At 46.9% G+C, this 16,006-nt stretch overlaps 1 long non-coding RNA gene across 1 annotated transcript in view; it reads left to right on the top strand.

Annotated features, from left to right (window-relative positions):
- The window catches only part of LOC141212581 (uncharacterized), a 69,621-nt gene extending 55,655 nt beyond the window's left edge, over positions 1 to 13,966 (top strand). The window contains exon 3 of the long non-coding RNA XR_012282305.1: positions 13,582 to 13,966. This is a non-coding gene — a long non-coding RNA (uncharacterized lncRNA). The remainder of the gene's footprint in view (positions 1 to 13,581) is intronic.
- Positions 13,967 to 16,006: the final 2,040 nt, after the last annotated feature.

Genomic DNA, 16,006 nt, shown 5'->3' with positions numbered 1-16,006 from the left:
GGAGAATGCGCAGCACTCGGATGCTATCCATGTCATTTGAACGATGTTTGTCTTTTAGGGTTTAATGGGCAGAAGACGCTTGGAAACGCTAAAGGGGCGTCACATAAATGTGTCACATACATTGACATGATGCAGATTTTAATTCTACATTGCAAACAATTTCTGCATGAAATCAGCAGAGACATTTATTTTCAGCGTGCCGATTACATTTTGTAAACTTCCATCCGCTTTCCTGGTGCTATAATACGCCGCGGCTTTTCCACAGAGAGAGGACCCTGGTCCACAACATTTTGCTTATTTTGTTGGGAATTGGGCCCTCCGGAGTATGGGAGCTGACACTGATATGGGAGGTTTTATGCTGTTTGTGCAGTATTTGGGACATTAATTTATCAATTATTCGGCCAGGGTATAACAGTATTTTTAGGTAATGATTTGTATTGTACTAATATTTAAAACTTGAATACAATAAACTTTACAGTGTGATGTCAGGACTATGGCACAGTTATTTGGCCGGTGTATTTCAGTATTGTACAGCACTATTATTTGTGGACTTTCTGACTTGTATTTATGGACTGTGGGGTAGAATTATTTTGTGCACTGTATTGCACTATTTTCCATAGAACTGTGTGGCTATATTATTTGGCCAGCATATGGCAGTAGTTTTTGTCACTAGGGATACTATTATTCTGAAACTTTGTGTCATCATTTTATGGACTGTACAATTCTGTTCATACTAATGTAATTGCTTCTATTTTTATAGTCTATGTAACATTTTGAACACCGTACGGTATTATTTTATGACAGAATTATTTGACCACTTTATGGAATTATTTTCTTATGGACTGTATGGCGCCATTATTTAGTTATTGTATCGTCGTTTTTAGTAATTATGTGTTACTATTCTTTAGAGTTTCATATGGTGGGTATTTAGGGATTGTTTGGTGGAATTAATTTGACCACTGTATGGCAGTATTATTGAGGCATTATAATAGGCCCATTGTGTGACTGTTGAAAGTATATCCAGCAGAGCCGTCACCACAAGGAGTCTCACATGTAGACCCAGGTGATGTGTTTGACCTGAGAAAAATACCTCCACTAGCTTTGGGGGGGAGGGTGAGAGCAGTTCTGTCCATTCAGAGGGCTGATCCCAGTGAAGGAGAAAAGAAGCCACATGGTTAGAGTTGGTGGAATGTCGTTGAAGGGATAGTATCTAGTCTGAGGATCTGGACCATGGATGAATCGATGGCTTATGGCGTAGAGATCAGCTACCACCTGAGCTGAATAAATGTGCTACAGTTGTGGGATCCGGGATCCATTGTCTGGATTTGATACATTTTCTTAAAGGACTGTTGCTACTGGGCACCTTTGCTTCTATGGTTTTATGTGTCATATGGAGGATCGTGGACTGTGACTACAGACTATACTTGCTGGAGATACGAAATATGTGGGCCAACCAAAAGTTGGGGGATAGTGAGTATCGCTTGGCACAAAGGCGGTGGAATTACCTCCCCGGGGAGGGGATCTTGTGGACTGAGACAATTGTATTTTGGACATTTACCTGGAATTGCTGTATTACCATGGATGTAAGGAATAAAATAGTGTTGCTTGTAGATGGTAAGCTTAGGAGCAGGGACCTCAATCCTCATGTAACAGTTTAAACTGTCTTACCTTGTATTGAACTTATTGTATGTACATGTCCCCGCTTAATTGTAAAGTGCTGCGGAATATGTTGGCGCTATATAAATAAAAATCATTATTATTATTAACCTGCCTAAGTAATTATTGAAATGCACCATCTCAGATCTTCACAGTATGGACCCCAAAATAGTAAGGATAAAAACTACAGCAAACACTGCAAATAAAAAAAATAAGAAAGTTGGAAAGCAAAGAGGAAGCAATAGGACTATGTGACCCAGGACCTGGTGCAGCCATCTACTAATGTGCAGGACACCCTGGGGACAATGTCCTCCCCATCCATTAGAACTACAAGGTCCAGCAGACAAGCAGCAGAGCACATCACTCCTTCCCTCCATGTTCCGCTGCAAGTCCAGCGCCGACATTACCGCACATGGCCGCTAGATGGCGGGGCACCTCTGCTGTTGCAGCCAATACTAGCGTGCAGGTGAAGTCGCTGGCCACTAGGTGGAGGGGCATCTCTGCTGTTGCTTCCATTACAATTGCTGGGTGCAGTCGCTGGCCACTAGGTGGCGGCAGACTTTTCCAGGCTGGAATGTTGCTCTCCTCTGCTCTTGCAGTCTGATATAACGCTGGGGATTGTGGGCAGCAGAGATCACAGCCGCCTTGTCTCCTCCACACTCCGCGGAGAGATCCTGTCAGTGAGCCGCCCCTCCTGTCAGGGAGCCGGGGAGAGCCTGACCGCTGCCTCCATCCATCACCGGCCGCTGCTGCGGGCTCAGGTAAGTAGCAGCCCCGTGCCCGCAGCCCATGTCCCGGGCTGAGAAGCCTCCGGCTGCTGATTGCTGCTGGCAGAGGCGATGGCATCCGGGACTGGCAGCAGGTGATGGGTCCTGTGTGATGTGGGCACATACTGGTCAGATGGGGGCGCAGCAGTGCCAGGGAAGCTGGCAGGAGGAGATGCCCATAGTGTGTGGTGTCTGGGGTGATGGGGTGAGACTGGCACCTGCCCTGATAACGCTGCCAGTGCCCGGGAGACTTGTGCCGCTCACTGTGCCCGGGGAGACTCGATCACCTGCTGATCTGCCAGTATTCTACAGCTGGGATTGGCTGTAAGAAGCGGATTATAACCAAGTCCTAGTGATTAGCTGCAGCGTCGCTATGTTCCATTGTGATCATTATATACCAGGGATTAGCTGCAGCATCCCTATGTGCCATTGTGATCGTTATATACCAGGGATTAGCTGCAGCGTCGCTGTGTGCCATTGTGATTGTTATATACCAGGGATTAGCTGCAGTGTCGCACTGTGCCATTGTGATGTTATATACCAGGGATTATCTGCAGCGTCGCTCTGTGCCATTGTGATCGTTATATACCAGGGATTAGCTGCAGTGTCGCTCTGTGCCATTGTGATAGTTATATACCAGGGATTAGCTGCAGCGTCGCTCTGTGCCATTGCGATCGTTATATACCAGGGATTAGCTGCAGCGTTGCTCTGTGCCATTGTGATCGTTATATACCAGGGATTAGCTGCAGTGTCGCTATGTGCCATTGTGATCGTTATATACCAGGGATTAGCTGCAGCGTCGCTCTATGCCATTGTGATCGTTATATACCAGGGATTAGCTGCAGCGTCGCTCTGTGCCATTGTGATCGTTATATACCAGGGATTAGCTGCAGCGTCGCTCTGTGCCATTGTGATCCTAATATTCCGAGTTACAATGTGACCCTATAAGATGTGAGTAGCCCCTGAGTAATAGACACGAGGAGGTGAAGGACCCTCCTGCTGTTCCTCCTGGCCCGGTGGCCGTGGCACATAAGGACGTCCACTCCAGTGATGGGTATCAATGTTATTATATTATTTTCTGATAACTGAATATTTTATCAACGGTATTTTCTGCCGTTAATGTTAGTGTTGGTGAGGTCCCAGTGTGCTATGAGATATTCCCCAGCGCCTTCTCTCCTGCTGATCCCCCCCCTCCACAGTCCTCCGTGCTGCTGATCTCCCTCCCCTCAGTCCTCCGCCCTGCTGATATCCCCCTTCCATTCCTCCGTGCTGCTGATATCCCCCCCTCCATTCCTCCGTGCTGCTTCTATCCCCCCTCCATTCCTCCGTGCTGCTGCTATCCCCCCCTCCATTCCTCCGTGCTGCTGCTATCCCCCCTCCATTCCTCCGTGCTGCTGCTATCCCCCCTCCATTCCTCCGTGCTGCTGCTATCCTCCCCTCCATTCCTCCTTGCTGCTGCTATCCCCCCTCCATTCCTCCGTGCTGCTGATACCCCCCCTCCATTCCTCCGTGCTGCTGCTATCCCCCCTTCCATTCCTCCGTGCTGCTGCTATCCCCCCTCTATTCCTTCGTGCTGCTGCTGATATCTCCCCCTTCATTCCTCCGTGCTGCTGCTGATATCCCCCCTCCATTCCTCCGTGCTGCTGCTGATATTCCCCCCTCCATTCCTCCGTGCTGCTGCTGATATTCCCCCCTCCATTCCTCCGTGCTGCTGCTGATATCCCCCCCTCCATTCCTCCGTGCTGCTGCTGATATCCCCCCTCCATTCCTCCGTGCTGCTGATATCCCCCCCTCCATTCCTCCGTGCTGTTGATACCCCCCCCTCCATTCCTCCGTGCTGCTGCTGATATACCCCCTCCATTCCTCCATGCTGCTGATATCCCCCCCCCCTCCATTCCTCCGTCCTGCTGACCGGGTCCCCGCTACTTTCTTCTCTTCTTCCATTGTTGGCTCGTGCCTTTCCCATTCAAGTAGTGGTGGTAGCAGGTATGGCCACTGAATTGGCTGCAGCAGTCACATGCCAACAGTACTGGGAAAGCCTGGTGGGACCCGACCAGCAGTATGGAGGACTAGGGGGGGATCAGCAGGGGCTGTTCAGTATTTCCATCCCACACTCAGCCCATACCTACATAAAGAATGTGATGTCTGCAGCCGATCTATAGCTACTGATTGTCTGCAGCGTTCCTCGGTGCACTTCACTATTGAGGGCGCTGTCCGGGATCGTCCTCACCCACTGGGATTCTGGCAATAATGAGAAGCGATAAATGACGGGTGAGGAAAATCCTGGAGAAAAGCCGCAAAGAGAAACCTTCAGGGTGTTTCCTACTGATTCTATAGAAATCCTTTTCTCCGCCAGTAACATAGTCCATTAGCCCCCATAGTGACCGCCTGGTGGTCAGGGGGTCCGGGGTGTTGTGCCCTGGTGGTCAGGGGGTCCGGGGTGTTGTGGTCAGGGGGTCAGGTGTGTTGCACCTGTGGCCTCTGTACATTTATAAGGGTGGAGTCGCTGATATCAGCCACAATATAGTGAGACATAAAGATGGAGAAATGCTGGAGATCTCCGGATCCACTGTGATCTCCTGCCGGTGACGCCCCAGAAACGATGACTGTTCGGAGCTCCGCACCTTGGATACGAGTGGGGTCTCATTCACACCTCCGTGATCTTCACGTGTGCAAGAAAAATGCTCCCGTGGTCCTCAGTGTTCTGGATATAAGTATAAGGGTCTGTGCGCACCACGTCTTGTAGATGCCGGCGACCCGCTCAGCTTTACTACAGGAAGAAGCTGCAGAAACCGAGACAGGGAGAACTCCGAGCAGAAACCGCCTGGAGAACGGAGCGGTCACTTCTAACCGTGTGGCCTCTTCATAAACGTGAAACGGTTAAAGGACTGACCATGTGCACAGCGAGGCGGATTACATTGCAGGGTATATGGTCATTCTATCTATTTATTGGGTGGTTGTTCTTCAGACGGGTTGTGGAGCGTACCGGCCTGATAAAGGCGCTGTGTGCACAGAGCCTAAACCTGCAGCGGGAATCATAGGGTCAGCCATGAATCTCTGCTCGTAGATCACATTGCAAATGCACAAGGGATTTATTAGTGTGAACTCCCGGTAACAATGCTCACACTCACTGGGTGGATGTGGACCAAGCCTGCTCATATTCACCACCTAACATGTATGGTCTTTCTTCAGGTCTGGGAAGGAAAGATCAGGCATATTGGATAGCAGCATGCCCAATCCTTTTCTTCTGAGAGAAGCTGTCATCAGTAAATATATTTCTAAAGGTGCTATTGCCATGAAATTCTCACCAGATGTCGGTAACAGCCCATCCAATCCACACAGGCAAAGAAATCACCATAGATGTCCATAAATGAAGTTTTGTGTAATGAGAAATGACAATTTCTCAGCTGGAGGTCTACGAGGCATCGAGTGATATCATTGCTACTAATGGAGACAAGTGTAGAGAATTCTGCTACTTCTGGGCTTAGGACCATTATGTGCAAAAAGTGTATGGTGTGTGTTACCAAAATAGGAATACCTCTTTAAAGGGGTTGTCCGAGCTTTTATACTTTTCAATATGTGTCTAAGTTGCAGAATGCTGCCCCCTTGTAATATACTCACTGTCAGCATTCTGCCCCGTTGCCTACATACTATACTTCAGCATGTGACCAGCCTCACTCCTGATTTTGGAGGACCTGGTCACATCCTGACTAGTCTTTTCGTGTTCTGTTCGGAGACTAGTCATGAAGTCACAACTAACACCACACCCAGTTTCTGCCAGACCCTCCTCCTTCAGCCTCCTGTGCCTGCACACAGTGCAAGGCGGCAGTGGCATGTCACAGCTGGTGGCACTAACCAGTCCAATCAGCTGTTAGCAGAGACATACGGGTGAACTGAATGGTGGAACAAGGAACTGAAAGCTTCTTCCTCCACTGATCAATCTCAGGAAAGGCTGGAGGTCCTGTCACTGATGATGATGGTGAAACAGTGCTGCTGTAGGTGCAGCGCAAAATCACATTTTGCAAATGGGAAAGTAATCAGACCTAGGTATTTCTAATAGCTGCAGAGCAGGTGACATTACTTTGACCAGTGTCCTAATAGACCTTTCTTCAGTCAAGGTCTAATAGGAGCAGTAAGATGTCAGTCATGGGGGTCACTGTTAGGACCCCAACTTCTATAGAAACTCATCTGCACTGTAATCGTATCTCCCTCTCCTTCTGTCCAAACCATCTAGATGCTGTGGTTGCTACTGACGGTGGGGTATAAGGGGTTAACCTGCCAGGATCAGGAATAGCTCCTCCAGCAGCGGGACTGTGTAATACAGCTGTACGACTGCTGCAGATCTCGTAGGTGCCCTGACGACACCTGCCTGATGAAAATGTGCACTATTGAGCGGGTGCTGGATCCTGACTGTGAAGTAGATTTTCGATGCTTCTCGGGAACCAGTTATTCTTAATCTTTCAGCAGGTTAAGGGTAGAGAGTCTGATTCCAGTGATGTGTCAATTACTGGGTGTGTTTTGCTGTTTTAATACAATCAGTATTTTATCAGCAGGACGTTGTCACTACAAGACTAGGTGTCTCGTGTCTCCTAGTCCAACCACACCGCCATCACTGGTTAGCGGCTTTCTGTCAATATACAGTGTACATAGAAAGCTGCCAATCAATGGAGTGTTCAGGGTTATACAGGGCTCAACATCTGAGCTCTGCTACAGAGAAAAGTGTGATTCTATCACAATTGCTGCACCCAGTAAGTGGCACATCGCTGGAATCAGGGTCTCTGTCCCTACATCATGCTGCTGTCAGATTACATAGCAAAAACCTGCTGACAGATTCCCGTTAAGGCCCAGCTATAATATCACTGTAACACTATCATTAGATACCTGTATACCTGCTGCTGTGGTGCTGCACAAAAAGTTATTCACAAAACCAGTGTATACATGTATATCTATATCCCCTGAATGGTATTACTGCTAGATTTACTATAGATATACAGTACAGACCAAAAGATGAAGCTCATCAAGAGAATGCCAAGAGTGTGCAAAGCAGTCATCAAAGCAAAAGGTGGCTACTTTGAAGAACCTAGAATATAAGACATATTTTCAGTTGTTTCACACTTTTTTCTTAAGTATATAATTCCACATGTGTTAATTCATAGTTTTGATGTCTTCAGTGTGAATGTACAATTTTCATAGTCATGAAAATACAGAAAAATCTTTAAATGAGAAGGTGTGTCCAAACTTTTGGTCTGTACTTTATATGATTGTGAACTAAAAGTAAACGACACAAAGTGAATAACAATTGATCATACTTTCCATACGCTAATGAAAGTGCTACAGTGCATATATGAACAATAAGAAATGTGTATATAATTTATTTAAAACAATAATAAATATATAAGGATTGAGAGGAGCCACTAATTTTAAAAACCTCTACATCAAAAAAGCTCTTGTATTAATATACAGCAGCCTGTCACTGGTATTTATTCAGATAAGTATGATGAACATAACCTGGAATGTGAAGACCAATTCCTCGTTGGCGAAATATCATCAATTCAGATGTATTTTTATTGTGTAAAAGCGCCAACACATAAAAAAACTATATAGATGTAGTATAGCAGTAAATGTACTGACCCGAAGAATAAAGCTGCCTTATCAATTTTACCACACATGGAACAGCGTAAAAAAACAATTCCTGAATTGTTGATTTTTGTTTCTTCTGCCTCCCAAAAATAGGAGTAGAAAGCGATCAAAAAATGTCACGTGCCCGAAAATGATACCAATAAAACCGTCAACTTGTCCCGCAAAAAACAAGCCCTGACATGACTCTCTCGACCGAAATATGGAAAAATTATAGCTATCAAAATATGGGGATGCAAAAACTAGTCTTTACAAAAAAAGTGTCTTTTATGAATATGAATCTGGTATCGTTGTAATCGCACCAACCCGAAGAATAAAGTCGTCTAATCACTTATACCACACGAGGAACAGCGTAGAAAATAAGCTCTAGCATTAGAGTTACGGTTAGACCACGGCCTCATTATCAGTATTCGCTCAGTATTTTTTCTCAGGAGTGGGAACCAAAACCAGGAGTGGGTGATAAATGCAGAGTTGGTGACTTGTTTCTATTATTCTCTTTCTCTGATTGTTCCTCTCCTGGTTTTGTCTCCCACTCCTGAGAAACAATACTGACCAAATACTGACCCAATACTGATAATGGGGCCCTGGCCTTAGGGTTGTTTTAGGGTTAGGGTTGTGTTGAGGTTGGGATTTTTTCAAAAGTAAAGAAAAAAAAAATGATGACGATATGGTGACTAGTCTTGAGCGCAAGTGCTCGCTACTTGAGTATGCATCGGGTGCCGGGTATGCACTGAGTATCGCAGGTGCTCAAGTGACATGCTCGAGTCTCTGCCCCATATGTTTCACGGCTGTTATACAGCCAAAAGAAAAAAACACATGGGGATTGCCTGCTATGCATCGGCAATCCCTGCATGTTGTTTTTTGTTGTTTTTTTGAGTATCTAGAAACCGTGAAACATGCGAGGCGGGGACTTGAGCATGTCACTCGAGCCCCCGCGATACTTGTTTCATACCTGAGTACCTGATGCAAACTCAAGTAGCGAGCACTTGCGCTTAAGACTAATGACAACATATTCAATATGATGACATAATGTTATCAAACTCTGTGTTCTGTGTCGTACCTCTGCGTTCAAAATGTTCACTATACCCTGTGACAAAGTCACTGGCAAAGTACTGGAGGGAAGATGTGTAGCACTGAGATTAGGAGCTCCAGTAATTAAATATAGGAAAAAGGTTCCAGCACACGAAGGGGTTACTCAGCCATCTTTAGTTCTAAGGTGGTTAAACACCTGTAGAAAGGAAGGAGGTCAGAGGATAAAATCCCAGCCTTTTAGAGCATTTGTGTGTAGGGTGGGTTTGGAGGTGAAAGCTCTGAGCTGTTTTGTCATGTGAAGGAAAGACAAACCTTGAGTTGTTTGTTCCTGAAGCTGGTGGTTACTCGTAGCAACAAGGACTGTGCCATACATTATGTTTTGTTTTTCCTGTTAGGCCAGGAAGGCCGTGTTTGTTTTTGCTATCTGTGCTGTGGTTTATGCAGCATTCTTAATAAACCCAGCAGAAGATTTAAATAGACAATGTTCCTGTGTACCACTATATGCAACCAAGTGAGCCAATCTACAACAACCCCTTGATAAAATCCTTGGGGGGGTCTAGTTTCCAAAATGGGGTCACTTGTGGGGGATGTCCACTGTTTAGGTGCATCAGGGGCACTCCAAATGCGACATGGCGTCCGCTCTCGATTCCAGCCAATTTTGCGTTCAAAAAGTCACACAGTGCTCCTTCCCTTCTGAACCCTGCCGTGCGCGCAAACAGTGGTTTTTCCCCACATATCAGGTATCGGCGTACTCTGGAGAAATTGCACAACAAGTTTTGGGGTCCATTTTCTCCTCTTACCCTTGTGAAAATAAAAAATTTGGGGCTAAAAGATCATTTTTGTGAAAAATGTTAAATGTTCATTTTTTTCTTCCATATTCCAAAAATTCCTGTGAAGCACCTGAAGGGTTAATAAACTTCTTGAATGCTGTTTTGAGCACCTTGAGGGGTGCAGTTTTTAGAATGCTGTCACTGTTGGGTATTTCTGTCATATAGTCACTTCCACCTCCTATCCACGATCTGTCACAAACTCTCGCAACCCTTTTAACCTTATTCCCATCCGCCCAGCCCCCGCCTCCCCAGTCCCACTAACAGGAGCTCTATGCAATGCTCGCTCCGTGTGCAACAAACTTTCCTACATCCATGAGCTTTTCATTACTAACAAACTCTCCTTCATCGGCATCACCGATACCTGGCTCACCACCTCTGACACGGCGTCCCCAGCTGCACTTTCGTACGGTGGATTCCATCTTTCTCACACACCCCGCTCCAATTTCAAGCATGGTGGAGGAGTAGGTTTTCTCCTGTCAGGCAACTGCTCCTTCACCCATATCCCACTGCCACCCTCCATTACTCTCCCCTCCTTTGAAGTACGCTGTGTGCTCATCTACTCCCCCCTCCAACTGGCCGTCGTTTACTGCTCCCCAGGACTAGCCACCACCTTCTTTGACCACTTCAACACCTGGCTGCTTAATTTCCTTTCCGATGACATCCCCACTATCATCATGGGTGACTTCAACATCCCCATTGACACTTCCCACTCATCTGTCTCGAAGCTTCTATTCCTCACTTCCTCCTTCAGCCTTGCTCAATGGTCTTCAGCCCCCACTCACAAAGATGGCCACACACTGGACCTCATCTTCACCCTCCTCTGTTCCCTATCTAACCTCTCAAGCTCACCTCTCCCTCTTTCTGACCACAACTTACATTCTCTTACCTCTCCTCTCCAGGTACACAAGCCACACTCCACAAACTTGCACACCCTCACAGAAATCTCAAACACCTTGACCTACACTCAATCTCTGAATCCCTTCTCCCTCTCACAGGCATAAGTTCATTACACAATGCAAATGCTGCTGCCACTTTATATAACACCTCAATAGCTGCAGCTCTCAAATCGGTCGCCCCCTCACACTTATCACAGCTCGACCCTTTCAACCGGCCACCCTGGCACACCAACCTGACTAAAGAACTGCGAAGGGCCTCCAGGGTTGCTGAGTGAAAATGGAAAAGGTCCCACTCCAACGAGCACTTCATTGCATTCTAACAGTCCCTCACTACCTTCAAGTCCACACTTACTGCAGCAAAACAAACATACTTCTCATCTCTCATATCATCCCTGTCTCACAACCCTAAACAGCTATTCAAAACTTTCAGTTCTCTCCTCCGTCCCCCAGCGCCTCCTTCATCTCCTCTCATCTCAGCCGAAGACTTTGCCACATTCTTCAAGCAGAAGGTTGACACCATCAGACAAATCTTTTGACTAAAGTCCCCACAGCCCCTCCTCACACCTACTCAACCATCCTCCTCCAAAACCAGCTTCTCCACCATTACAGACAATCAACTCTCCTCTTTACTCTCCAAATCACACCTCACCACCTGCAAACTTGACCCAGTCCCGTCCCACCTCATCCCTAACCTTAACACTATTCTCATCCCAACCCTAACCCACCTTTTCAACCTGTCACTAACAACTGGTGTCTTCCCCTCATGCTTCAAACATGCCTCGATCACACCCATCCTCAAAAAGCCATCCCTTGACCCATCCTCTCTGTCTAGCTATCGCCGCATATCACTTCTCCCCTATGCCTCAAAACTACTGGAACAACACGTCCATTCTGAACTGTCCTCCCACCTCTCCTCTTTGACCACCTCCAATCTGGCTTCCGACCGCACCACTCCACTGAAACTTCCCTGACTTAAGTCACCAACAACCTACTAACTGCCAAATCCAAGCAACACTACTCTGTCCTCCTCCTCCTGGACCTGTCATCTGCCTTTGACACAGTCGACCATTCCCTCTTACTACAGACTCTCATCTCTTGGCATCACGGACTTGGCCCAATCTTGGATCTCTTCATACCTAACTGACCGGACATTCAGTGTCTGCCACTCACACACCACCTCCTTATCTCGCCCCCTATCTGTCAGTGTCCCCCAAGGTTCAGTCCTAGGACCCCTGCTCTTCTCCGTCTACACCATCGGCCTGGGACAGCTCATAGGGTCACATGGCTTTCAGTATCACCTCTATGCTGATGACACACAGATCTACCTCTCTGGATCCGATTTCTCCTCCCTACTAACCAAAATCCCACAATGTCTGTCCGCTATTTTATCCTTCTTCTCTGACAGGTTTCTAAAACTTAACTTAGACAAAACTGAATTCATCATTTTTCCACCGTCTCACTCAACCCCCCCCAACTGACCTATCCATTAAAGTCAATGGCTGCCCAATCTCCCTAGTCCCGCAAGCCCGCTGCCTCAGGGTAACCCTGGACTCTAACCTCTCCTTTAAGCCACATATCCAAGCCCTTTCCACTTCCTTCCGACTCCAACTCAAAAAATATCTCCCGGATCCGCACATTCCTCAACCACGAATCTGCAAAAACACTAGTGCACGCCCTCATCATCTCCTGCCTTGACTACTGCAACCTCTTGCTCTGTGGCCTCCCTTCTACCACTCGCACACCTCCAATCCATCCTAAACTCTGCTGCCCGACTAATCCGCGTGTCCCCCGCCTCTCCTCTCTGTCAATCCCTTCACTGGCCCCCCATTGCCCAGAGACTCCAGTGTAGGGCCAGCAATGGCAGCCCTGGGAGCAGCAGTACAGTATATCACTATAACCATAGTGAGCATCCAGGAGATGTGTGGCTGGCATGGCCGTGCTGTTTCTGTGGCAGAAGCCACATGATATAAAGACAAAGTAGCACTCTGTAGTGCTAAAGCATGGAAACATGAAATACATGGAATTTGAATGTCATTACTGCTTTAGATAATAAGAAAAAATGGAGATGTTTAGCACATAATTTGGCCAATTCATGCAAACCCAGCAGCCAACGACAAGGCACTTTCCGGTTTGCTGGGAACTGATGTAATGTGAATCCTCTGCTAGGCTAAAGCCTGCATTTATGGGTAGCTAGGATCCTGCTGCAATTAAATCCGCCACAGGCTGGAGGGTGGAGCGCTCGGTCAGAGAGACCATATACAAAGAGCAAAAAACTGACTGTCACTTCCAAATCAGAAGACTGGTGTGTACAAGTCCCCTCTGGAGCGGAGCTGCGCCCACTAGTCGGGTTCTGCCCGGGAGTATGTATAATGCATATATCCCCGCCGTCCCCGGGTCAGAAACCAGCGACTCCGCACAGTGCACAGTCTCTGCGCTGGAGGGTTTATAAGTCTGCAGTTACACACTGACCCCACAACCCCTTACAGCAGCCAACCATTAGCTTTGTGTGTAATACCAGGGTGAACCCAAGGTTATGGAATGATTTGTACTCACAGAACTATAATAAAACAATATATTTGTCACTTAGTTGATTTTCTTATAGAATGATCAGACTCGCAGAATTGCAAGAAATCAGTTCTGCAGTTTTGTAGGAAAGACTTTGCCCATAAATCCAAAAGACTTTGCTAAACCATCTGAAAAGACTTCTGCCACCATCCCTTTCTTTTAGGAAGGATAATGGCCGTTCTCTTTCTTCCCTTTCAGAAGGCGTTTAATGTGTCCAGCGACTGCTCTGCACTTATACCGCTGGCAAACACCGCAATGAGGAGCGACGTCCAGGAAAGTCAGGCGCGCGGCTTACTACGTCTGGGGAGGCGCAAAGAAGCGCTGGAGAGCGCAGAACTGCTGGGAATGGAATTGGAGACATTATAGGAAACATTATTTCTCCAACTTGAGAAGAAAAAGTTGCTTTATTATGTTTAAAAGTAAAAATGGATGAAACTTACCTTTTTTTATTAACTAGAGCATAATAGTATGGAAAAGTTGTCATATTTGCATTGGTCCAGGATCTCCTTCTGCCAGTGCCACCTATGTGAGAATGGAGCTGCCAACACCTGGGACCAGCGCTGATATAGTGTTGTGGGAAAACGCTGCAAAGTCAGAATGCTTTACAAAATAAGTGCTGTGTAGGGGGGCATGTCTGGCAGCCATTGGGTGCGTATGTGTCCAAGGGTCTCCGAGCTGCACAGAGGGCTCATGCCGGCATGGAGGGCCATCAGTGTGACTCCTCTTGTTTACAAGAAGCTTATGGGCCATTTTCAGATGAGTTTGGCTGTGCTCCATTAGCATGGCCTACGCGATGCTCAGAGTTGCGGCCTCACTTGAGCTGAGGTGGGAGACCAGAGGACCTTGTCTGCCATTGTCCTGTTACGAATGGGCCCCAGACTGTGAGACCCGACTCAGAAACACATGGCCCCTTAGCAGCGCTTCACTAATTGGTACTGTCCCTTACCACAAGATGGCGTAGTTGGCCCAGACCAAGGGTGCAGTTCTAGGTAGACATTGTTCCCCCTGATACCATCACCTATTTACCAGCGCTCAGAGGGAGAGCGAGAGGAGACTGAGGAACAGGGCACAGATACGCCCTCACAGACATTATCGGGCGCACGTACAGACTGATGTCAGCCATACCAGTGCAAGTGGCAGTATCTTTCATTAGTCAGCACATGTAATATGCAGGTACTGTTATGTCTGACCTTATTCTGTGCATAGTACTCTGCTGCCCTCATGTGGTGAATGTGAAAACTGAAACATCTCTGCACATATAAATAAAAATGATTATTCTACCATAGCACCAACATATTCTGCAGCACTTTCCAATTAAGTAAGGACCTGTACAGACAATAAAAACAATACAATGTAAGACATTTTATCCGTTACAGGAGGAGTGAGGGCCCTGCTCGCAAACTTACAATTTATATATTGAACTCTCTCAGCATCTTAAAGAAGGAAGGGGGAGGAGCTAGCAGAAGGGGAGGAGCTAGCGGAAGGGGGAGGAGCTAGCGGAAGGCACAGACCTTCTGCTGCAAGTTCTCCTGAAACCACAGTTACTTCTCCATGGAAGATTGCAGCTGGTGTTTATCCATAGAATCCTAGAACATTAGAATTGGAGGAACCTCCAGGGTCCTAGTGTCCAACCCCTGCTCAATGCAGGATTCACTAAACCATCTCAGACAAATGTCTGTCCAGCCTCTGTTTGAAGACTTCCATTGAAGGAGAATTCACCACCTCTCGTGGCAGCCTGTTCCATTGAAAAACGCACCAAATCTGCAGCGTGTGCACACAGCCTTGTTGTTCTTTTGGTCACAGGCAGGTCTTTGCACAGTCCTGAATGATAAGTACAGCACATACACGCTAAGGCTATGTGCCCACGGAGCAGATTTGATGCAGAGCGTTTTTGCCTCTCTCTGGCAGAAAAAAACGCATGCAGACTTACATGCATTTTTTCTGCCAGAGAGAAGTGTTTTTTCAGCATTTTTTCAGCGTTTTTTCAAGCACTTTTCCAAGTGATTTTGAGCATCACTTGGAAAAGTGCTTGACAAGTTGGTCACACAATATAAATCCATGCAACCGGCATGGATTTATATTGTGTGACCAACTTAGATGCTTTAAATGCTGCATCTATAGTAAAAAAAAAGAATTAAAAAGTTAAAAATAAAAAAACCCTGTATACTCACCTCTCCGGTCTCCTCCCGGCAGCGTTCTCTCTCTTCAGCGTCCCGCGGTATACTGGCAGGACCTGCAGTGACGTCATTTAGTCAGCTGATGGTCACGCGACCATCACCTGACCTCTGACATCAGCGGTCGCGTGACCATCAGCTGACTAGATGACGTCACTGCAGGTCCTGCCAGTACACCGCTGGACGCCGAGGAGAGAGAACGCCGCCGGGAGCAGACCGGAGAGATGAGTATACAGGTTTATTTATTTTTAACTTATTTATTTCTTTTTTTCACCGCTTGGTAGCCGGGATGAAAAGGAGTTGTAGTCTCTTCTTCATCCTGGGTGCCACACGGGTTTGCTGCTTTTCAATGGACACGTAATCGCGGTAGAAATGGTCATGCTGCGTTTTGCAACGCAATGTGAATTCGGCGCGCTAATTAGCGCATCATGTGCACAGCACATCCCAAT

Source organism: Phyllobates terribilis, unplaced genomic scaffold (genome assembly GCF_046119375.1).
Source record: "Phyllobates terribilis strain yellow unplaced genomic scaffold, ASM4611937v1 Scaffold_176__1_contigs__length_3987557, whole genome shotgun sequence".
NCBI lineage: Eukaryota > Metazoa > Chordata > Amphibia > Anura > Dendrobatidae > Phyllobates > Phyllobates terribilis.
The sequence above is the reverse complement of the archived record's forward strand: the minus strand, read 5'-3'. Positions and strand labels throughout refer to the sequence as shown.